The 24784-nt window shown below is 40.0% G+C and overlaps 1 long non-coding RNA gene across 1 annotated transcript in view; it reads right to left on the reverse strand.

Moving 5' to 3' along the window:
- LOC134331108 (uncharacterized) overlaps positions 1 to 24784 on the reverse strand; it is a 53857-nt gene that overhangs the window by 13611 nt on the left and 15462 nt on the right. Inside the window, exon 2 of the long non-coding RNA XR_010015106.1 lies at positions 15135 to 15254. This is a non-coding gene — a long non-coding RNA (uncharacterized LOC134331108). The remainder of the gene's footprint in view (positions 1 to 15134; positions 15255 to 24784) is intronic.

Here is a 24784-nt window from a genome sequence, read left to right on the forward strand (position 1 = left end):
AAACAAAAGCGGACAAAATACGTCTGGAGATAATGGCAGGGGCGTACAGTTCCAGTACATAGTATTACTGGTTTCACTGAAGTACTCACAATATACTAATTATCAGGGTCGCTATGTGTACTAGAACAAGTAAATCACTACACTGTACCGAACTCCGGTCCTCTTAGACCATAGCTGTGATCATCTTTCTCTTCTACTAAAATTTTGGCAAGGAATGAGAGGGTCTGATTTAATAACTTATGAATAACTATTAATTATTTCTCACACACATGTACAGGGTGAGTCAAAAGTCGCAGGGCACTCTTTTATTTCAGAAACGAAAGGGAAAACGACATATCTGAATACCCCAGCAAGTAATGGGTGAGGGGTATTCAATTCCCTGGTCATTGGATTGGCCGTCGTGGTCCTGTGGAATGGCCGCCCAGATCACCTGACCTCACACCACTCGACTTTTATCTCTGGGGTCATCTCAAACAAATTGTGTAAGCTGAGAAAATCCGCAACAAACACCACCTTTAGCACCGTATCGTGGAGGCTTGTGACAGCATTTCTCCAGAGATTCTCATGCGGGTTCAGCACTGTGTTCAGCACCAGGGACAATACACTGAACACGTCAAATAGCTGTGCATCACAGGGAACGTTCCCGGTTGTTGTTGCAAGTTTCTGTGTCGATAACTTTTGAACCACAAGAGATATTGCAAATCTGATACGGCAATCGATTTCTGAGAAAATTCTGGTCTTCTTTGATATGCTACATGACCACCTTCCCATTGGAAAAACATGCCCTTGATCCAACATGGCGGCTTTCAAGATGGCAGCCATGTTCCGAAAATAGCCTAAAAGATAGGCCCTCTCACCCATTACTTGCTGGGGTATTCAGATATGTCATTTTCCCTTTCGTTTCTGAAATAAAAGAGTGTCCTGCGACTTTTGACTCACCCTGTACAGCTTAAAATACCTGGGTTCAATCCTCAATTTCAGACTAAATATCTCTTTGGGTCACTATGGGTTCTTCACTTTCCTCCTACTTTTCAAAAAACATTGCTACTGCTGGAGTGATGAAGTGGTTTCCGAAGATGGATGAATAAACGTTAAGCAATGGCAGTAATTGTTTCAAAATGTTACATTATAGCAACAGTATTATTCTCATCAGGGTTGTGGAAAATCAAGTATACTGCATCACACTCAATCACTGACTCACATCAAGTTGCAATTTAGAGTAGCCAGTCCACCTAGTGATTTTAAGGAGGTGGGAGGATACTATAATAACCAGAGGGGAAAAAAAGAAACAAGCAAACATGCCAACTTGACACATTAAGTAATGACTAGTTCACACTGCAAGTTTTTGCCCTGATTTTTGCTCACTGACAGATGCGCCAGCTCGGAGGCAAATCGGCGTTTGCTCAGGCTTTCGGGTTGCTATGTGTGAACCGTTCAATGACTCGATCCCAGCAGACTCAAGAAAATATCTAGGATTCTTAATATCTGGACCTGTCAGCGACTAAAAAACCTGTAGTGTGAAAAGTGAGTGCGAAGTCGAACTACAGACAATAAGAACGCAAGACATGGGGTAAGGGGAAACCCGGGGGACGAGTCAATGTCAACTAGCATGGCTACAGAATACATCAGCACACACACAAGCTTTACAGTATTTGTGACCTCCACGCCAAACCATAATACCAACAATACCAAGAATAGACCATGGTTCACCCAGATTCTTTTCTTTTTCCTTTTTGCTTTTCCACTACATATCAACACACAAACAACTCGGATAGTTTGTTTCTTGCTGACAACCATTTTTAGATGGAAAAAATCCATCTTACACACGGTATCATTAAACCCCCCGGTAACTTCTGGTGTCTGTTTTCGTGACAAAACATAGTTTGGGAGATCAGACAGACTTGTCTGAGATTCCTCCTGGTGATAGATGGTGTAGTGTGTGACCCTCTATCGCTGATCAATCTTGTAGTGTGAAACGACTTACAACCACAAAGACTCCCGACTACAAGAGATCAAGTCATGTATGGTGAACAGACAGCAGTCGCTTAATGTGAACTGGAGTTTATGATAAGCCTGGGAGTCTAGAGCTGTTAGAATCCAACATTACCATACCATTACCATAACCAGCCATAACATTAAAACCATCTCCTTGTTTCTACACTCACTGTCCATTTTATCAGCTCCACCTACCATATAGGAGCACTTTGTAGTTCTTCAATTACTGACTGTAGACTCTCCTAGGACCACTAAAGAGCAGGCATTATTTGGGTGGTGAATCATTCTCAGCACTGCAGTGACACTGACATGGCACCACCATGTGTTAGTGTGTGTTGTGCTGGTATGAGTGGATCAGACACAGCAGTGCTGATAGAGTTTTTAACACCTCACTGTCACTGCTAGACTGAGAATAGTACAGCAAACAAAAATATCCAGGCAACAACGCCCCATGGGCAGCGTCCTGTGACCACTGATGAAGGTCTAGAAGATGACCAACTCAAACAGCAGCAATAGATGAGCGATCGTCTCTGACTTTACATCTACAAGGTGGACCAACTAGGTAGGAGTGTCTAATAGAGTGGATAGTGAGTGGACACGGTATTTAAAAACTCCAGCAGCGCTGCTGTGTCTTATCCACTCATACCAGCACAACACACACTAACACACCACCACCATGTCAGTGTCACTACAGTGCTGAGAATGATCCACCACCCAAATAACCCCTACTCTGTAGTGGTCCTGGGAGAGTCCTGACTATTGAAGAACAGCATGAAAAGATGCTAACAAAGCATGCAGAGAAACAGATGCACTACAGTCAGTAATTGTAGAACTACAAAGTACTTCTGTATGGTAAGTGGAACTGATAAAATTATTTTTACTTATGATTAAAAGGCTGTTAGAATAAAAAAAAAGTGTTTTTAAGGATACAAAGGATACAAAACATTAGGGTTGCACTGGTAGAAAATGTAAACTATAAACATTTTTTTTTATTATTCTTTAGGTGGTATAGCATTGGAACCCAGTAATCTGGGTTCCAGGGTAAACTGTCTGCTCATATGCTATGCACTTCCACAACCTCGCCTGAGGAACACAAAAGCGTTCTTTCAGGCCAGGTGGACACTCTAATTGGACTTTATAAATGCAGATGTGAATTAATGGGCCCAACACTGATAACATAAGCACATAAAAACAAAAGCTCGGGGTAAATTAAGAGCAGACACATCGCTTAGGAGAAAGACAGATCTTTTCCCATGGCAAACTCCAGCTGCGGCAGGCACGCTTGAATCTCGCCTGTACAGCAGGGTTACTTTTAAAGGCTAAAGTGAGAAAACTTTTCCATTGGAACGGCAGACCGGTTGCATCGTAATGCATGAATTTAATGCATGGATCCTGTGGTTTATGGAAACTGTTCAAAGCAATTTACTCACCTATTAAAACTTCTCAGACAATTTTGCAGATGTTAAAGATACATGGGGTTGTGTTATATTCTTGGCATCTTTAGTGGTTCTGAAGTGAACGGCTGCTGGAATTCTCTGTGATGGCTTAAATTTCAAGTGACAAGCGAAGTAACTAAAACTTTAATATCCAGTTTAATATGGCATTAAAAATTATTTTATTCGCAGACTGTCTGTGAGGTCATGCTCAGACTGGAAGATTATAGTCATGCATTTTCTGCCATTGTGGTTCACTCCGAAATTTAGACGTGACTTAGAACCTCAGCTATGTCAGCTATGGGGACCAGTTATCCCATGTACACAAAGTTTCTATACATTAGTAGTTTGTTGCACTAGTTTGAATCACCGAATCACTGTTAGAAAGCTAAGATTACTTAGCAATAAGCCAACCATAAAATACATTTACACTCAGTGATCGTCTCTGACTTTACATCTACAAGGTGGACCAACTAGGTAGGAGTGTCTAATAGAGTGGACAGTGAGTGGACACAGTGTTTAAAAACTCAAGCAGCGCTGCTGTGTCTTACCCACTCATACATTTACATTTTCAGCATTTAGCAGACGCTTTTATCCAAAGCGACTTACAGTACTGTGACAGTATATTGTTTAAGCAAGTAAGGATTAAGGGCCTTGCTTAAGGGCCCAACAGTGGCAACCTGGCAGTGGTGGGGCTTGAACCAGCGACCTTTTGATTACTAGTCCAGTACCTTAACCGCTAGGCTACAACTGCCCTGTTGTGCCCTCATACCAGCACAAAACACACTAACACACCACCATCATGTCATTGTCACTGCAGTGCTGAGAATGATCCACCACCTAAATAATACCTGCTCTGTGGTGGTCCTGACCATTGAAGAACAGGGTGAAAGCAGGTTAAAAAAGTATGCATACTTACAAAGCACTCCTACATGGTAAGCGGAGCTGATAAAATGGACAGTGAGTGTAGAAACATACAAGTTATGTTGTGTAGACTGATGCTTCCTTTATTATTATTTTTTTACTAGACACTGTCTATCCATGTTAATAAAGTATAATCTGTATAATATTTCACTGATGAATCTGACTTATGCAGAAATATTCAAACATTCAGGTCTTAATAACAGCAAATTTATAACTTAATACACTTAAGAATGTCAGACATAATTTATAGTTAACACATGGTGCACAAAGTGGTTAGCACTTAACCTCTGATTCTTTTTGGGTAACATTTACCATAGCATCTGCCAGCTTGGACTAGTCTACAAGTCTGGACCACCCAGATCAGACAGCTAAACAAGGCCTTAGATGTTTTAATTGTCTCCATCCTCGGGCGTGTCACAGACTTGAAACGGCCCTGAAATAACAGTGGCTCCCTTCCCCACGCGACGCTGCTCTTTTTAGGCTTTAGAACAAAACACGCCACAGATAAACCCGCCATTATCCTCATCAGAGATTCCTCCCTTTTTGGGAAATAGACTTAACTTTACAGTTACATTTCCTGAGATTTAATAACAACCATGTATTTACCAGACTGGATATATTATACAGACAAAAGGGGTATCAGAATACCCTATTTAGGGATTTGTACTGAATTGGCTGTGCATACAACAATATAACATATTTTCCCAGAGTAAAACTTGATGCTTTAGACCAGAACAACAGAACTAAGTGGTGAGGTATGCCACTGCACGGAAACGTCCAGAGGTAGGCATCAAGATGAAAGGGCATAATAAAGTCACAGACACTGTAATAAAAGACTGTCGCCTGGACCAGAGAGCACTGGTGCCTCAGGAAGTCTGTAATTTACAATGACAATATCAGGGACAGTCACAGGACTGGAGACATGTAAGAATGTGGGACACCAAAAAAACACATCCTTTCTTTTTTGCGTGAAAACCTTTGATCCCCAGCTTAACCAGACAAACTGTATTCATTTAAAATGTCTAATGTTTCCTATTAAATCGAGCTCCCTTCTTTACTTGGGACTATGAAGGAAAACAATAGTGTGCAATGCATCCCCCACCCTTAATATGCAAACCCTTGCCCTGAAGGTATTAATCTGTTTTCTCTATTGTTGCTAAACGTAGATGCTATCAAGCTTCATTTGTCATAGAGAGCGAGGGTAATGACCCTGAACTCGTACAAACTGCTCCTGTTTCGCAGACGAACGAGAGCGTGCGGTTCCCAAATGTTCTCACACAAACATTCGCGGTGCCACATTCGCCAAGCAAATCGAGTGCAGTAAAAGGAACTATCCCACGGCTTATAAAAATTAACCCGCTAGGTCAGTTATATGCTTAAACACAAGCGGAATGACTGATCTAGTATTATTCTTACTGGTAATACCGCATTTGGACTACAGCCTAAAATGTTTGATGTCTGGCTGGACATGACTTAATAAGCAGGAAATTTCACAAGCAGTACAATACCCTACTGGAAAGACAAAAGGCTGTTCACTGAACCGTTTGAAATTTCGATGACAAGTGAGTGTATGAGTAAAAAGCTTTTGCACTTGTCTTCCAGCTCTGCTGCAGAGAGAGGAAATGATTCAAGAGCTTTCCAGTTTCTTTTATCAACACACATCAGTTATACAGAGGCTTATGTTTCTGACTAACTCTGTCTGTAAAGAGCTTTTAGTCTTTCTTAAGGTTCAAGTGTACAGGCATTAAAATATACAGATAATTCATATATACAGAACAGGACTGTTTCTAACTAATTACTAATGAGACAATAAGTCAAAACTATAAGATACACCGATCAGCCATAACATTAGAACCACCTTCTTGTTTCTACACTCCCTGTCCATTTTATCAGCTCCACTTACCATATAGAAGCACTTTGTAGTTCTACAATTACTGACTGTAGTCCATCTGTTTCTCTTCATACTTTGCCTGCTTTCACCCTGTTCTTCAATGGTCAGGACACCCACAGGACCACTACAGAGCAGGTATTATTTAGGTGGTGAAACATTCTCAGCACTGCAGTGACACTGACATGGTGGTGGTGTGTTAGTGTGTGTTGTGCTGGTATGAGTGGATCAGACACAGCAGCCCTGCTGGAGTTTTTAAATACCGTGTCCACTCACTGTCCACTCTATTAGACACTCCTACCTAGTTGGTCCACCTTAGAGATGTGAAGTCAGAGGCAATCGCTCATCTATTGCTGCTGTTTGAGTTGGTCATCTTCTAGACCTTCATCAGTGTTCACAGGACGCTGCCCACATGGCACTGTTGGCTGTATATTTTTGGTTGGTAGACTATTCTTAGTCCAGCAGGGACAGTGAGGTGTTTAAAAACTCCAGCAGTGCTGCTGTGTCTTATTCACTCATACCAGCACAACACACACTAACACAGCACCACTATGTCAGTGTCACTGCAGTGCTGAGAATGACCCACCACCTAAATAATACCTGCTCTGTAGTGGTCCTGAGAGAGCCCTGACCACTGAAGAACAGCCAAAAGGGGGCTAACAAAGCATGCAGAGAAACAGATGGACTACAGTCAGTAATTGGAGAACTACAAAGCGCCTCTTTATGGTAAGTGGAGCAGATAAAATGAACAGTGAGTCACACACACACACACACACACACACACACACACACACACACACACACACACACACACACACATATATATATATATATATATATATATATTATTTACAAATTTTAATGTAATTAACTGTACTTCATTTTTTATTTATTTGTATGTATTTATTTCTTTTATTTATTTATTTAATTATTATTATTATACAGTTGGCTTTATTAGACATAGTCGGTTATAAACTGTACAAAATGTTTATGGGTGTCTGGGCTTAAAATTACTACATTTAAGCGAACCATTATAATATGGAATGTTAAATTGTAAATTAAACTCATCTGCATATTTTACTCTACATTTCAGAATATTGCCAAGCCTACTTCAACTATATAAACTGTTGTAGATTGACAAAACCAATAAGAAGAAAAAAACAGTTTAAACAATGTTGTTTAGTAAAAAAAAAACTAAAAAATTAATTTTAACAGCAAACAGTAACAACTTATATTTACACTGGAACATTTAAAGTGGCCGTTCTGACGTAATCAGTTTGTTTAATTACACACTAGTAGTATCTAAAGACCCTTTTTGTGAACACACAGGTTTTTGTAGAACAACTACATATCTGTACCAACAGAGTGGGACCCAGCCACTGATCTAACGGTCAACATACTGTGAGGTAGATAAACCCCTAGGGCATGCGAATATGTGGGTTTATTTTATGTGGCACCCACACTGGCTGTGATGTTACGTCACCACCGTTCATATAGTGTACACACCTGATTCAATAAGAACCCACAATTTACAAAGCATTGTGAGGACCAAGCCATAAAGTCCAAGGGACTGTCTGTAGATCAAAGGACGTGACAAAGCATAGATCTGGGAAAGGATATAAAACAATACCAAAGGCTTTGAGTAGTTCCAGGACCACAATGACTTCAATCATTTTGAAATGGAAGAAGCTTGGCACAACCATGTATGTTTTCTAGAGTCGGTTATAAGGCCAAATTGGGCCTCCAGGCTAGAAGAGATATAAATGATGTCAGCCATGTTCCAAATTAGCTTCAAATTCCTGTGTAGAGATAGGACCTGTTTGATGGACAACCATAAATCAGGTCCAGGCAAGACGGGAATTGTTTGTTGAGTATTTGAGTTTATTAAAAGGCAATAAAGGCATATGACTACCTGGCATGAAAACGATTTAAATATAATTAAAAATATTGTCTGGTTTAATAAACCCTTTGGGCAAAACAGCTAGAAGGGGTTGGACAATGAAACTGAAACACCTGTCATTTTAGTGTGGGAGGTTTCATGGCTAAATTGGACCAGTCTGGTGGCCAATCTTCATTAATTGCACATTGCACCAGTAAGAGCAGAGTGTGAAGGTTCAATTAGCAGGGTAAGAGCACAGTTTTGCTCAAAATATTGCAATGCACACAACATTATGGGTGACATACCAGAGTTCAAAAGAGGACAAATTGTTGGTGCACGTCTTGCTGGCGCATCTGTGACCAAGACAGCAAGTCTTTGTGATGTATCAAGAGCCACGGTATCCAGGGTAATGTCAGCATACCACCAAGAAGGACAAACCACATCCAACAGGATTAACTGTGGACGCAAGAGGAAGCTGTCTGAAAGGGATGTTCGGGTGCTAACCCGGATTGTATCCAAAAAACATAAAACCACGGCTGCCCAAATCACGGCAGAATTAAATGTGCACCTCAACTCTCCTGTTTCCACCAGAATTGTCCGTCGGGAGCTCCACAGGGTCAATATACACGGCCGGGCTGCTATAGCCAAACCTTTGGTCACTCGTGCCAATGCCAAACGTCGGTTTCAATGGTGCAAGGAGCGCAAATCTTGGGCTGTGGACAATGTGAAACATGTATTGTTCTCTGATGAGTCCACCTTTACTGTTTTCCCCACATCCGGGAGAGTTACGGTGTGGAGAAGCCCCAAAGAAGCGTACCACCCAGACTGTTGCATGCCCAGAGTGAAGCATGGGGGTGGATCAGTGATGGTTTGGGCTTCCATATCATGGCATTCCCTTGGCCCAATACTTGTGCTAGATGGGCGCGTCACTGCCAAGGACTACCGAACCATTCTGGAGGACCATGTGCATCCAATGGCGGTGCCGTGTATCAGGATGACAATGCACCAATACACACAGCAAGACTGGTGAAAGATTGGTTTGATGAACATGAAAGTGAAGTTAAACATCTCCCATGGCCTGCACAGTCACCAGATCTAAATATTATTGAGCCACTTTGGGGTGTTTTGGAGAAGCGAGTCAGGAAACGTTTTCCTCCACCAGCATCACGTAGTGACCTGGCCACTATCCTGCAAGAAGAATGGCTTAAAATCCCTCTGACCACTGTGCAGGACTTGTATATGTCATTTCCAAGACCAATTGACGCTGTATTGGCCGCAAAAGGAGGCCCTACACCATACTAATAAATTATTGTGGTCTAAAACCAGGTGTTTCAGTTATTTTGTCCAACCCCTGTACATCTAGGCACTGCACATACAATTCCTATGGTGAAACATGGTGGTGGACCTAAAGAATACACCCAAAACAACACTCAAACGGCAAGCCAGTAGCAAATCTCGTAGAGACAAATCTGAGTAGACAAGGGAACTTCTACCAATTATTGAAAAGGTCTGAATATGTGCTTGAATAATAGATCTCAGTTTTTTATTTTAATTAATTGAAAGAACTCCTAAAATGGCAGTTATAAGTAATTCAAACCTACAACATGAAAGAAACATCAAGGGTCAGAATATTTTATGAATCCACTGTATGTCTAGACACAATAAATAAAAGAGCAGGTGCAAGCCTCTGTATTTTAGCTAGGTTTTGTTCTTTGTTCAGTTTGGCTTTTTAAATACAATTAGTACACAGTCTAGACTAGTACATTTTTATTTTTTATTAATTTTTTAGTGCTATCTCTTTTCTCAAACACACCCTGTTTGTTCTTTGGATAGTAAAACATTGTGCTATGAATTTAAGTTAATGCCTTACACTCCTAATTTATTGCATGTCAGTTTCTAACATTAAGGGTGTGTTTGAAAACCTAGTGAGCTCTCTATATAGACAGCATTTAATGTCATCCTATGCGCGCTCCCGAGAAGTACGCTGTTCGAAATCCTAGATACCTTAATACCTTAATATGATACCTTAATATTAAAATTTCAATGCTATTTTGACTCAAGAACGAGTGAGAATCCTATGCTGCCTTGGCGGTGAAGGCAATTCCAGCATTTCTCACAGAAAAATAAAACAAACATGGTGGACCGGTGCGCAGAAACGAGTTATTTTCAAATGTAAATAAATGATTATTGATTTTTAATTTGTATGAACTTGCACAAGTGTAATTTATTTAGGCAGCTGCCTAGGTTTTCAAACACACCCTAAATCTGCATTAAAGCATAAAATCTTCTGTAAAGCAGCTTTTTAAAACAGCTAATGTTGCTATGCATCACTGAATATTAATTATAGAGTAGTTTATAACCATACTGTTGCTAAAGAAACTACCCAAAAACAAGATTTTTTTTTTTTTTTTTAATATTCTTTATTCATACAGAAACATGTTAAACTAGAAATACGTAGAACATTTACTTGAATTAAATTTAATCTGATATTAAATATTGTAGTAATGTTGAAAGTAAAATAGTGGTACCCTGTAACTCAACGTCCCCTAAACTGAAAATCTTTGAAACTCAACATTCTCCATTGAGAAATTTGTACCCTTAAACTCAATGTGTTCACCTTTTTTTTTAATTATATTCAGCACTTGAGCGGTACAGCAAGACTCATCAACATGAGTATATGAGATGAATCTGCATTAGTGTAAAATACATGTATCTCACATGTATCTGTGTTTAGCTGGAATTCCCTTCTGTTTCACTTTTAAACTTGTGTTATAGCTTGGGGTGCTGAGAAATTGTAAGAATCAGCTTTTTTTGAGAGAGTTTAAAACACTTTTTGTTAAAAAACGTTTAACGTGACCTAATGTATTCAAATAATGAAGATATAGAGACACTAAAATTCTCTTAATTATTACTGCTCATAAGTTCTCTCCACTAATGAAATTCCTCGCTCGTTGTTTTCGTACAATAAATCATGTTGAGCTTCGTGCACCAGTTATTTATTTGTAACTATATATAATATATATTTTTGTTTATAAAAAATAGACATTTAATTACTCAGGCTATTAACTTGGTAGTGTAGAATATTTAACCCTGTTATTTCATTTTGTGGCCTACATTCATGATAGTGATCATGACATGAAACATACGACACTGTTCATAGTCAAGTGAGCTTGACATTTATGAAGACTTTGTCCTTTAAAACCTCAAAAGAAGGCTGTTGCTAAAAATAAAAAAACGGTCTCTTTTCTTGCACAGCAGCAGTATCAACCTCACTTGACTGTAAACAATGTCACCCATGTTAAACTTTTAATTTATAGAGAATTTTGTTTGTTTTCAGTGGTTCCTGGATTATGTGACTTTCTGGAAAACAATGTTTTAGCACAAGGTGACAGTTTGGGATTTTTTGCCTGCTTTGCAGGTTCATGTGCCTTATTAAAATAGCTAGAGAAGTCACCAGGTATAGTCAATCAAACAATTTAAAGGTAAATAGGATGACATGCCAACATGTAAAAAAAAAATTATATAACTTCTACATCACACTTTTAAGCTAAATCACTGTATCCTTGTGACCCAGCATATTACCAGACTTAACTAAAGTTCCTATTTTTTTGGACAAATGTATGTATGCTCTTATCAGTAAGTCAATAAAAAAAAAACATCTTTAAAAATACTTAATATCACCTGACTGCTTTGAAATACATGTCCCAGACATGTGCGTGTAACCTTTCTACTTCAACTATAAACACACAATATACATCGATCAGCCATAACATTAAAACCACCTCCTTGTTTCTACACTCACTGTCCATCTGTTTCTCTACATGCTTTGTTAGCCCCCTTTCATGCTGTTCTTCAATTGTCAGGACCCCCACAAGACCACTACAGAGCAGGTATTATTCAGGTGGTGGATCATTCTCAGCACTGCAGTGACACTGACATGGTGGTTAGTGTGTGTTGTGCTGGTATGAGTGGATCAAACACAGCAATGCTGCTGGAGTTTTTAAATACCATGTCCACTCACTGTACATTCTATTAGACACTCGTACCTAGATGGTCCACCTTGTAGATGTAAAGTCAGAGAAGATCGCTCATCGTTTGCTGCTGTTTGAGTTGGTCATCTTTGAGATCTTCATCAGTGGTCTCAGGCCGTGCCCCATGGGGAGCTGTTGGCTGGATATATTTTTGGTTGGTGGACTATTCTCAGTCCAGCAGTGACAGTGAGGTGTTTAAAAACTCATACCAGCACAACACACACTAACACACCACCACCATGTCAGTGTCACTGCAGTGCTGGGAATGACACCACCCAAATAATACCTGCTCTGTAGTGGTCCTGGGAGAGTCCTGACCATTGAAGAACAGCACGAAAGGGGGCTAACAAAGCATGCAGAGAAACAGATGGACTACAGCCATAAATTGTAGCACTACAAAGTGCTTCTATATGATCTGTGTACAGTATAGGCTTTAACAGGGCCTATTTTTAATTTATTAAGTTTATTAATTAAGTGTTTGAAATTAGTGCTCCAAGTTCTTTCTTATTCCAGATTATGGCAACTACAAAAAAAAAAAGCACTTTGGTGTTTTAGGGCTGATTCACCTGGCGTACAACAGAAGCTGGGGCTATAGGTGTGTTGTTAACCCAGCGGGAGAGGACATGCCAAGTGAGTGAGAGAAAAGCAGTTGAATGAGTGTGTGAAAGACACACAGGAAGACGACAGCTGGAGGGGTCATCGCTCGTAAGACTCAGAGTAGCTTTTAAGAGGAAAAAAAAGTTAAAGAAGATAAAGAAAAGGAAGTGTAATCTTTGTTCTGGAGGTAAACAGCCACAGGGGAAAATGTTTCAGATTTCCAAACAGCAGCATGTTTTCTAGGCTTCCCGTGTTTTCTGCTTTGACTTTTACAACAAAACGATGGGGGAAGGGATAAATTATAGCCTTCCGGCCACACAGGTTTAATGTGCGTGTTACCTATAATCCAGCAGCCCCAGACTGTCTGACCACTCGGCAGAGCGGAGATGATTTACTCTGGCTTCTAGCGCAGACACAAAGGCTCTAATGATTTACATTCATATAAAGAACAGTGAAGTGACTGAACCGAAATAAAAGAGAAGCTCAGATATGGTTTAAACATCTGCAGTGACAGTATATACACCGATCAGCCATAACATTAAAACCACCTCCTTGTTTCTACACACATTGTCCATTTTATCAGCTCCACTTGCCATATAGAAGCACTTTGTAGTTCTACAATTACTGACCGTAGTCCATCTGTTTTTCTGCATGCTTTGTTAGCCTTCTTTTATGCTGTTCTTCAATGGTCAGGACCACTACAAAGTAGGTATTATTTAGGTGGTGGATCATTCTCAGCACTGCAGTGACACTGACATGGTGGTGTGTTAGTGTGTGTTGTGCTGGTATGAGTGGAAAAGACACTGATGGAGTTTTTAAACACCTCACTGTCACTGCTGGACTGAGAATATTCCACCAACCAAAATATCCAGCCAACAGCGCCCAGTGGGCAGCGTCCTGTCACCACTGATGAAGGTCTAGAAGATGACCAATTCAAACAGCATTAATAGATGAGCGATCGTCTCTGACTTCACATCTACAAGGTGGACCAGCTAGGTAGGAGTGTCTAATAGAGTAGACAGTGAGTGGACACAATATTTAAAAACTTCAGCACAACACACACTAACACACCACCACCATGTCAGTGTCACTGCAGTGCTGAGAATGATCCACCACCCAAATAATACCTGCTCTGTGGGGGTCCTGACCATTGAAGAACAGGGTTGAAAGCAGGTTAAAAAGTATGTAGAGAAAAATATGGACTACAGTCAGTAATTGTAGAACTACAAAGTGCTTCTATATGGTAAGTAGAGCTGATAAAATGGACAGTGAGGTGGTTTTAATCTCTTGATGCATGCTCAGTAATCCAGGTACACAAATCCACAAAGTTGAATCAGTTGAAGGAGATGGTTTTAATGTTATGGATGATCAGTGTATATGGGGCATCAATCATTCTGAAATATGCATTTGGAACATTAGGAAATATTGTTTGCACTATAGGGAGGCATCTGGTGCTGTTAAAATTTCAGATGTTTGTTGTCATGATGCTAAACAATCACGAGACTTTTGGGTATTTTGGCTGCCTCCAAACAAATCCAAAAAAGCAAAAAAAAAATTGTGAACAAATATATATAAAATAGCACAAAACGATCATATAAAACAGGTGCCGTGGTAAAAACTGTAGTGTCTAAACAGCATTAACAATGTATGCAGATGAGTTCATAATATTTTTACACACTGGATTTTGTTTGAGGTCATATGACATGCAAAACCTGTAGTAGTATTTTGTCAATACCACATGCCTTACCACTGCTTGCCACAGCACAATTATTTCTATTATTATTTATTCATTAATTCGTTTCACCATTACTTTATTCTAGTCAGGATCTCAGTGGGTCATTGGGCTAACAGCAGAAAAAATCCAGACAGGTTGCCCGTCAAGGCAATTTTTAGTACCTCCAAATAACAATTCCAATTAGTAGCATGTCTTTGGACTTGTGGGAGAAAACGGGAGCACCTGGAGGAAACCCAAAGGGACAGAGCAAGAACATACAAACTCCACACAGACGGGCAAGCCCCAAGCCCAGGCCATTCTTTCAGTGAGGCGACAGCACTACTCACTGTGCCTCTATGCTGTTATTATTTTCAGATTTTAAGGATAGATAGATAGATAGATAGATAGATAGATAGATAGATAGATAGATAGATAGATAGATAGATAGATAGATAGATAGATAGATAGATAGATAGATAGAGTATAGCGCAAATTGGAACTAAAAAAACACTACATTTAAAAATAAAATGGCAAACAAAAAAAATCACACACACACACACACACACACACACACACACACACACACACACAAACACACACACAAACACACCCTCACACAGGTAACGGAAGGTCACAACACTTTAACAGAACATAAATAGCAAATATCACTTACTTTTCTCAGTGCTTTTCTTGTTCTATTCTATCATGTAGTGCCAGAAGAATACAGCTCTAAGACTTGTGGAACAGTGCTGGTCATCATTCTCCTTTTCTTGCTCTGTCTAGTACTGTATAACTGTATAGATGTGAAGAAGAGAGAAGGAAGGAACATTGATGAATAACAGGCAATCAAGAATGTTAAGGGGGAAAAACTAGCAAGAACAATGTCTTATTCCTCCTTGTTATGGTTCATTTTTTTTAACAGGAAGTCAGAAAGCACAGCATGAGAAAAACATGATGTATCTCAAAGCTATCTATTGCAGCGTCCTATGACCACTGATGAAGGTCTAGATGATGACCAACTCAAACAGCGGGCAGTGATAGCTCAGTGGTTAAGGTACTGGACTAGTAAACAGAAGGTTGCCGGTTCAAGACCCGCCACCACCAAGTTGCCACTGTTGGGTTCCTGAGCAAGGCCCTTAACTCTCAATTGCTCATTGTGTTCAGCTCATCGTGTAAGTCGCTTTGGATAAAAGCGTCTGCTAAATGCTGAAAATGTAAATGTAAATGTAAACAGCAGCGACAGATGAGTGATCGTCTCTGACTTTACATCTACAAGGTGGACCAACTAGGTAGGAGTGTCTAATAGAGTGGACAGTGAGTGGACACAATATTTAAAAACTTCAGCAGCGCTGCTGAGTCTGATTCACTCATAACAGCACCACACACACTAACACACCACCACCATGCCAGTGTTACTGCAGTGCTGAGAATGATCCACCACCTAAATAATACCGGCTGGGCGCAATTACGGCCTCTGCTGGCTGTTTGGTGGTGCCTGAACAAAGTTCAGTGCGTCACTCTCCATGCGCAAGACTGAGCCCAGTGTGTATTTATTTATTAGGATTTTAACCTCATGTTTTACACATGTTTGGTTACATCCATGACAGAAACGGTAATTACTCATTACACACGATTCATCAGTTTACAAGTTTAATGTCAAACACAGTCAGGGACAATTTTGTGTCTCTAATTCACCTCACTTGCATGTCTTTGGACTGTGGGAAAAAAACGGAGCTCCCAGAGGAAACCCAGAGACACGGGGAGAACATGCAAACTCCACACAGAGAGGACTCTGACCGCCCCACCTGGGGATCAAATCTAGGACCTTCTTGCTGTTAGGCAACAGTGCTACCCACTGGAGCCCCATATGAACTCGTGTCGTGCAGGTGAAAAGAAGCAGGCTGCTGCACACATGTCGGAGGGGGCGTGTGTTAGTCAGGGCTCTCCTCGGTCAGAGTGGTGGTCAGCAACAGTAAAGAGGAAGCGAAAAGCGATCGGGTGATTGGACATGATGAAAAAAGGCTAGGCAAATCCTACTGCATAACAGCACTGTAAATGTGATTAAAAAAGTACGTGAAAAAGTGGGCTCATGCAAATGCTAGCAGCTGGGCTGCTATTCATTCCCCTACAGCTCCCAGTCCCTCACTCACTTTTTAGGGAACAGCTGCACAGATAAAGGAAGACGACTACAACACTGTCGAGCAAACGGGGATCCTCCAGAAGCACTGCCTGGATCAATGTGTGAACACTCACTACGTTCTTCAGTATTGCTTTCTACACCCTTCTTCTATATTTAATCTGCCATTTTCGGCATCCCACATCCCCACCCCATGCGGCTCAGCCATGCTGAAAAGCAGTGACAGTGCTCCTTTGTTCACCTCCAGCCACTTGGTACCCACAATCCCCCATGCTACCACCCTTTACCATCCATCCTCCGCCCATCAGCTAAGAGGCAGGCCTTGACAAGCTTGGCTAAGACAGAAAATGGGGGGTGGGGGGGTCGACAAAGCGACAGACAGCCGTACAGAGACAAAGGCAACAAAGGCAAGCTCTCGCACCCATTTTTCAGCCCCTACCATTCCTGCACTTTTTTGTACACTCAGCAATTCTACACTCAGCAATTCTAGAGGGGCTTCAAAAAGGGGGTGGCAGTTTTAAAGACCTGTACTTCCAGCTGACATTACAAGCCCACCCTAAATTTTGTTAATACACGAAAAGGCCTTAAAGTTACCAGCAATCCACATGTAGTCCAGCTACATTTAAAGATATCGCTAGAAGAAACGAAAACCTATTAAAATTTAAATGACTCTCGAGCTATATATATATACCGATCAGCCATAACATTAAAACCACCTCCTTGTTTCTACACTCACTGTCCACGTTATCAGCTCCACTTACCATATAGAAGCGCTTTGTTGCTCTACAATTACTGACAATTACATACTTTTTAGCCTGCTTTTACCCTGTTCTTCAATGGTCAGGACCCCCACAGAGCAGGTATTATTTGAGTGGTGGATCATTCTCAGCACTGCAGTGACACTGATATGGTGGTGGTGTGTTAGTGTGTGTTGTGCTGGTATGAGTGGATCTCACCGTCCACTCTATTACACACTCCTACCTAGTTGGTCCACCTTGTAGATTTACATTTACATTTTCAGCATTTAGCAGACGCTTTTATCCAAAGCGACTTACACAATGAGCTGAACACGATGAGCAATTGAGGGTTAAGGGCCTTGCTCAGGGACCCAACAGTGGCAACTTGGTGGTGGCGGGGCTTGAACCGGCAACCTTCTGCTTACTAGTCCAGTACCCTAACCACCAAGCTATCACTGGTAGATGTAAAGTCAGAGACGATCGCTCATCTATTGCTGCTGTTTGAGTTGGTCATCTTCTAGACCTTCATCAGTGGTCACAGGACGCTGCCTATGGGGCGCTGTTGGGTGGATATTTTTGGTTGGTGGACTATTCTCAGTCCAGCAGTGACAGTGAGGTGTTTGAAAACTCCATTAGCATTGCTGTGTCTTATCCACTCATACCAGCACAACACACACTAACACACCACCACCATGTCAGTGTCACTGCAGTGCTGAGAATGATCCACCACCTAAATAATACCTGCTCTGTGGTGGTCCTGTGGGGGTCCTGACCATTGAAGAACAGAGTAAAAAAAGGTTAAAAAAGTATGTAATTGTAGAACTACAAAGTGCTTCTATATGGTAAGTGGAGCTGATAAAATGGACAGTGTGTGTAGAAACAAGGAGGTGGTTTTAATGTTATGGCTGATCAGTGTATATTCTACTGATCTGAGTGTTTTTCATTTGCAAATTCTAGTAGCAAGTCATTTGTGCTGGATAGAAGTCTGTTATGTTGACCAGATCCGCTGTGGCGACCCCTAAATACAGTATCAGCAAAAAAAAAATGGAATAAAAGATGATTATTCCACACAGACTATAGATTGTCTGCTCTATAAGAGCATTTAGACAGGAAGTGAGAGATGAAGGTTCTTCCCCTGAAAGACAAGTATGTGTGGAAGTGCTTCGATGATACAAACAATGTGCAATCCTGTATCACTGATGGCATCATGATCTACAATCTACAAAGAACAACCAGATATCTTGGCAGCCGTATGCTGTGTTCAAATTTTTTACAGAGCCAATCATTTCTTTCTGGATTTTTTTTCAGCTTAGCAGACACTGAAACGAATGAGATATGCCCCAAGTAATCTAATTTAAACAGACTCGAATAAACAGAGTGGCACAGACGGATGGGGGTTCTTTACACTCGCTCACGCCAGATTTACCCCAGCACAAATGTATTCAAAATGCACTATTTAACATGAATTAGGAGTTCACCAGGGCAAGACAAGAGGGAGCTGGGAAGGGAGCTTTCTACTTGTAAAATAGAAAACCTCTAGAGATTAACCAGTCCAGTAGCCACATACAGGACATGATAAGTTTCATTAGGGCTCCTTAACGCATAAATTGGCCCCTGAGGAGCTCAGGGTTCATTGTACGTCTTGTTTCAATGAACCAGACTACAAAAGTTCTCAGCAAACTAAAATGGAAATCTAAAAACATAAGGTTTTCCATTAAGTGTTTATCTTAACAAGCCATTTGTTGGGCATTAACAAGATGTCTAAGTGAACAAAGCAGATTTTGTAAGTGATTAAGCAGATGGAAAAGGAAAGCAATAAATAAATGGTTCTCCCCTGGAATTGGGCCTCTAAATGATTCACACAACATGCAACATTAAGACTGCAAAATGTATATCTATTGTTAATAATCATAACATTGACTTGTGTACTAGAAAAGTGAACATGTCCATGTTTTAAGCCAGTGGTTCTCTCCTATATCTTGGGTTTTATCCCTAGATTTTTATTTATATTTCATTTACTCGACTTTTGCCTGTAAAAATCAGTAAGGTGCCAAGGTTCGGCCCTCCACCTCCTCCTCCCAGACACAGCCAATCATTACTTGTGCACACACCCGGCCTCCATCCGAGCACCCTTGATTTTTTTAATAGAGTTTATTGCATTAGATCAACTAGTCATGCTAAAAACACAAAAGTAAGGTACGTCTTGTGTCAATAAAGCAGACTACGCTGCTCAGGTGGCGCAGTGGTAAAGCACACGCTGAACACCAGAGCTGGGATCTCGACTACATCGTATTGAATATCAGCTCTGCCTGCTGGCTGGGCTGAGCGACCACATGAACAACAATTGGCCTGTTGTTCAGATAGGGGTGGGATATTAAAGCCAGATAGGGAATTTCTCATAATGCAATTACGACCTCTGCTGGCTGATTGACGGCGCCTGCGCAGAGACAGGAAAAGAGTGCTGTCAGGGTGTGTCTCTCTGTACACAGTGCTGATCCGCATTGCACTCGTCGAAGTGTAGGTGACAAAATGCATACGGCTGCTGCCCACGTGTCGGAGGGGGCGTGTTAGCTTAGTTTTCCTCAATCGGAGTGGGGATCAGCATTGATGGAGAGGAAGCATGATGCAATCGGGCAATTGAACGCGCTAAAAAGGGAGAAAAAGCATAAACAAAAAAAAAAAAATACAAATAAAGCAGAGTACAAAACTTCTCAGCAAACTAAGGTGGAAATCTAAAAACATCTAAATACATACATTAGCTCTAAGTGTTTTACAAGGAAAATTAACTATCGCTTTCAGAACATAAATCATTTATTTATGTTACGTTATAGTTATGTTATTTAACTATTTTAATCATTTATCAGTCATGTTTTACCTGATTTTACAAGCACTGTGGTGTTTAACATAATAAATGTATTCTAACTGTAGTGTTTGCAGTGAAAAACTGTATAATTATTTATAATGTATTTATTTGTATGTACATTATTATCCAAGCTGAGTAAATTTATTTAAGTATTAATGTCTTTTATATTTGTTCTTCTATCACACATGTGTACTAAGTTAGTTATCAACTGATACAATGACAAGTTAATGGTGTCACTGGGGGCATAATGAGCTTTTGTATATATTTCTAAAATCAAAGTTGTTTGAAAGAACTGTTCAGCTTAATTACAACAGTTAAATGACATCTCTGTGGTTTTGCAGGTTGTGTGTGTTGTGCTGGTATAAGTGGATAAGACACCTTTAAACACCTCACTGTCACTGCTGGACTGAGAATAGTCCACCAACCAAAAATATCCACCCAACAGCGCCCATAGGCAGCATCCCGTGACCACTGATGAAAGTCTAGAAGATGACCAACTCAAACAGCAGCGATAGATGAGCGATCGTCTCTGACTTTACATCTACAAGGTGGATCAACTAGGTAGGAGTGTCTAATAGAGTGGACAGTGAGTGGACACGGCATTTAAAAACTCCAGCAGCGCTGCTGTGTCTGATCCACTCATACCAGCACAACACACACTAACACACCACCACCATGTCAGTGTTACTGCAGTGCTAAGAATGATCCACCACCTAAATAATACCTACTCTGTGGTGATCATTAAAGAACAGAGTAAAAGCAGGTTAAAAAAGTATGTAGAGAAACAGATGGACTACAGTCAGTAATTGTAGAACTAAAAAGTGCTTCTATATGGTAAGTGGAGCTGATAAATGGACAGTAAGTGTAGAAACAAGGAGGTGGTTTTAATGTTTGGCTGATCAGTGTATACTGCGTTCTGTGATCAATGATGACATTATGTCATTATAACATTATTATGTTCAGTGGTAGTTCTAATAAATCAATTTCATTTACCATGAAAAAAACAAGAAAATTTATGGAATTTACAGTTTAATATAGTACAGGGCTTATCATCATTTTAATGGATCAATGGATGTCTGCTATTTTGTTTATATTTTGTTGACATTTTACAGAAAATGACAAATGTTTTGCTATTGATATGGAGGCTCCAATTTATTGTTGTGTTGAGAAAAATATAAAGGTGCTTCTTAGTTTGTCACTGTCGTATGGCTTTCTTATAATTTATCATCAAATAACTAAACATTACGGCTTGAGATCATAAAAATATTAAAACATATAAAAACAGCCAAGCTTAATAATAAATGAACAGCTTTAAAAGACTACAGCCACCTAATAAATAAAGCTTTCCGCAGCATATTAAGTCACATGGCTGGAAAATTGCAGGATTTAGACTTTTGATTATTTTCACGCCCGACTTCCGTCCACACCAGCACGAAACATTAATCCGGAACAAACGCTCACGCTGCTATGACACCTCGTCAGATTTATCCAGGGTCATTTTAAAGAGAGCTGTTAGTGAGAAAGGCAAGCTAATTTGAGCCCTCATCCGGCATGAGGAGGCAACCGCTAATTATTCCCACCCATAGGCTTGTGCTGTCTGATGCCCTCAGGCTCCAGCATACAAATTAGCTTTTACAAGCAACCCCTCACTGATCCACAATACCTAAAACACATGACCAAAAAAAATTTTGCATTCGGTCTGTATCAGTGCTATCCGGGTGGAAATCAAGTTAATAAAGAACCAGTTTGATCTCGAGTTTCTCGATAAACTCAAAGCAAAAGCACATATGCCATTAAACACTAGCTTTTATTTATAAATTATATTGATTAAACCATATTATATGTATAAAGACTAACTGTGTCAATCCAGTAAAACAAACACTGGTGTGTAACCTTAAGGTATTTTACTTTACACTCAGTAATGAACAGAATTTCAGTATATCATCATTATTGACTACTGATTTGCATGAAAAAAAATCTACAGTGCTTGTTAACATAGCATAACAGCATACGTACAGTATAGTGATCAATGTACATATGCTCTATGGGTACTCCTCTTACACTTCAAGGGTTTTATGTTGATCAGTCATAGACGTAAGCACAGATCCTCTTCAAATCTCATCTCACTTGTCAGAAAAGGTTCCAACTGGCTTTATGCTTTATGTGATTGTTGATTTATTGTTGGTAGGCTGGTTTTTGTCAATCAATAATAAGTAGCCAAATATGTCTTATTTGTAGCGTGATTAAAAGACAAGATACATGAGTATTTGCATTAGACTAATTACTGCAACCAATGACAAAACAGCAAAAAATATAAAGCATAAATATCTGGTCCAGGGATAATATTTATTTTTTATTTACTATTTTTTATTTAATATTTACTAAACAATGGGCCAACACAATAGGGACAGACTTCGTAACTTCCATCCTCTAATTTTGTCTTAATCCAAAAATAAATAAATAAATAATTTATTTTACATTGAACTTTACATTTACTGCACTGACATCATTTAATTATTTGATTTTTTTATTATTATTTATTTATTTATAGGGATGTAACAGTATACTCTAAAAACAATGCGATTCACAATACTGGGTTCACAATACAATTTTTTCCCGATTTTTAAAACAAAATTAAATTAAAGACAAATGACGACAAAGTTTCCTTTTATTATTTCTCACTGTATTTGTGCTTATATTTTATTTATCTAAATAATAAGTGTCCTTTTATTTTTAAGGTAGTTACAAACTATGCAAAACTATGCTGCACATTTCCCTTTTTGTGTAAAAAAACTGAAATGAAATAAATCCCACGTTAAATAAATAAATGAATAATACAAATAAAGATAGTATCCTCACATAAAAAAATTTGGATGAAAAATTCCGAACCTGGCAACCCTGTTGTGCCACCAACCAGGCGAGGTCAATAGCGCCAATGAATATCGATTCATTATACATGCAAACCGATTTGAATCGTAAGACATGTGAATCGATTTTTAACTGTCTTGTGGTGCATCATTACATTCCTATTTATTTATTTTAAATTTAGATGTTTTTTTTTTTACAAATTACTTGGATTTGTACTTGAACTGTGCTCAATATCTGACTAAAGAGTTCAACACAGCAAAAAAATACTGACATATAGTGCTTTAACTGCAAACTATTAGCATAACCAAAGGACTGAAGGGGTACATTTTGTGTGCATGACCATAGCTGTTCCACATGCTGCACCTGGGCTTTGGAAAGTGTATTAACATGGACATTTTACCTGTTTTGTCAGACATAATATGGATATTTCTAAAGATAGCCTATATTTAAGTTGTAAACAGATTCCAATTTATTCCGGTTTGAAAACAAACACAATATTGAGCCATTCTTGGACTTGGACACACAGTGAAGCTTTGCCCGTAAACCCAGAAATAATCAGTAAGACAAAAGGGGGAAAAATTCAATATTTTACTGCTACTGTGAACCACAAATTTCTAAAAAATATTTTAATACTCTCTTAAATTTGGCTGCTTACCTCTCAACAACACCCACTGGGAATTTAGAATTCATTTTTACATATATTGTTAAACATGGTACCTAATGTATTATTTATTTATTATTCTTGTAAATTCTTTTGGTGGATGAATTTAGGTATTTAGGGTCCAGCTTAGCAATGCAGGGGGTTTGTTGAACTGCAAACATACTGCAAAACAGTAATACTTGTCAGGCTGAGACATTCTGTCAGGGGTTGCACTGGTGTGCCAGATGGTGGGAAGCTCACCAGTAGGGGGCTGGACCCATTTGCAGGGAAGGAACGTGCTTATGCAATAACAAAAGTGAACTTATTAAGCGGATGAGAGGTAAACTCCACCAACCTCTCACCGTGGTAGGCCACGAAGACAGAATAAGAGAAATCAGAGAGCGCTAGGTGGAACCATAACCATGGTCAGTACCCCAGCTACTCAATCCACCAGGATACCAACACACAGTCGTGGTCCCAGTGCTTCTCTTCTATTCTAATCAGAAAACAAAAGTAAAAAGCGCGAGGGAGTCGATTAGGGAATCGACTCCGAATCGATTCGTGCGAAACGACTCCGAACCAAGAGTCGATTCAGCAGCGGAATCGCTTGCGCAGAAAAGGACTTCCTAAATGCGGAAGTGAACGCTAAACGCGTTCGTATTTTAGAGCGTTAACAAAACCGCTGGCTTAAGAATAGAGTTAGGAAGTAAGGAGGAACGCACACCGGCCAACTACCTTACCGACTGAGTATGTCTCAGCACTGATCGCGTGGCTAAGGATCTCTTAAATAGAGCGCGATCAGGTGCTGCCAATTAGCGCAGATTGGCGCTGCCGCAGCTCCTGGGATTTGCAGTTCCTTTTGGACTACAACGAGTCGACCTGCGCTTCCGACTACGTGTGGAAATGGCCGCAGGTAATCGACCCGTTACAGAGCCCCCTCTTCTAGGGACGGCTCCTGACGTTCCAAGTCCTGCCGCTTGGTTGCGGCGAAACTCCCGAATAAGTTCTGGGTCCAGAATGTGGCGGGCTGGAACCCAGGACCGTTCTTCAGGGCCATATCCCTCCCAGTCAACCAAGT

Source organism: Trichomycterus rosablanca, chromosome 17 (assembly GCF_030014385.1).
Source record: "Trichomycterus rosablanca isolate fTriRos1 chromosome 17, fTriRos1.hap1, whole genome shotgun sequence".
NCBI classification, from domain to species: domain Eukaryota; kingdom Metazoa; phylum Chordata; class Actinopteri; order Siluriformes; family Trichomycteridae; genus Trichomycterus; species Trichomycterus rosablanca.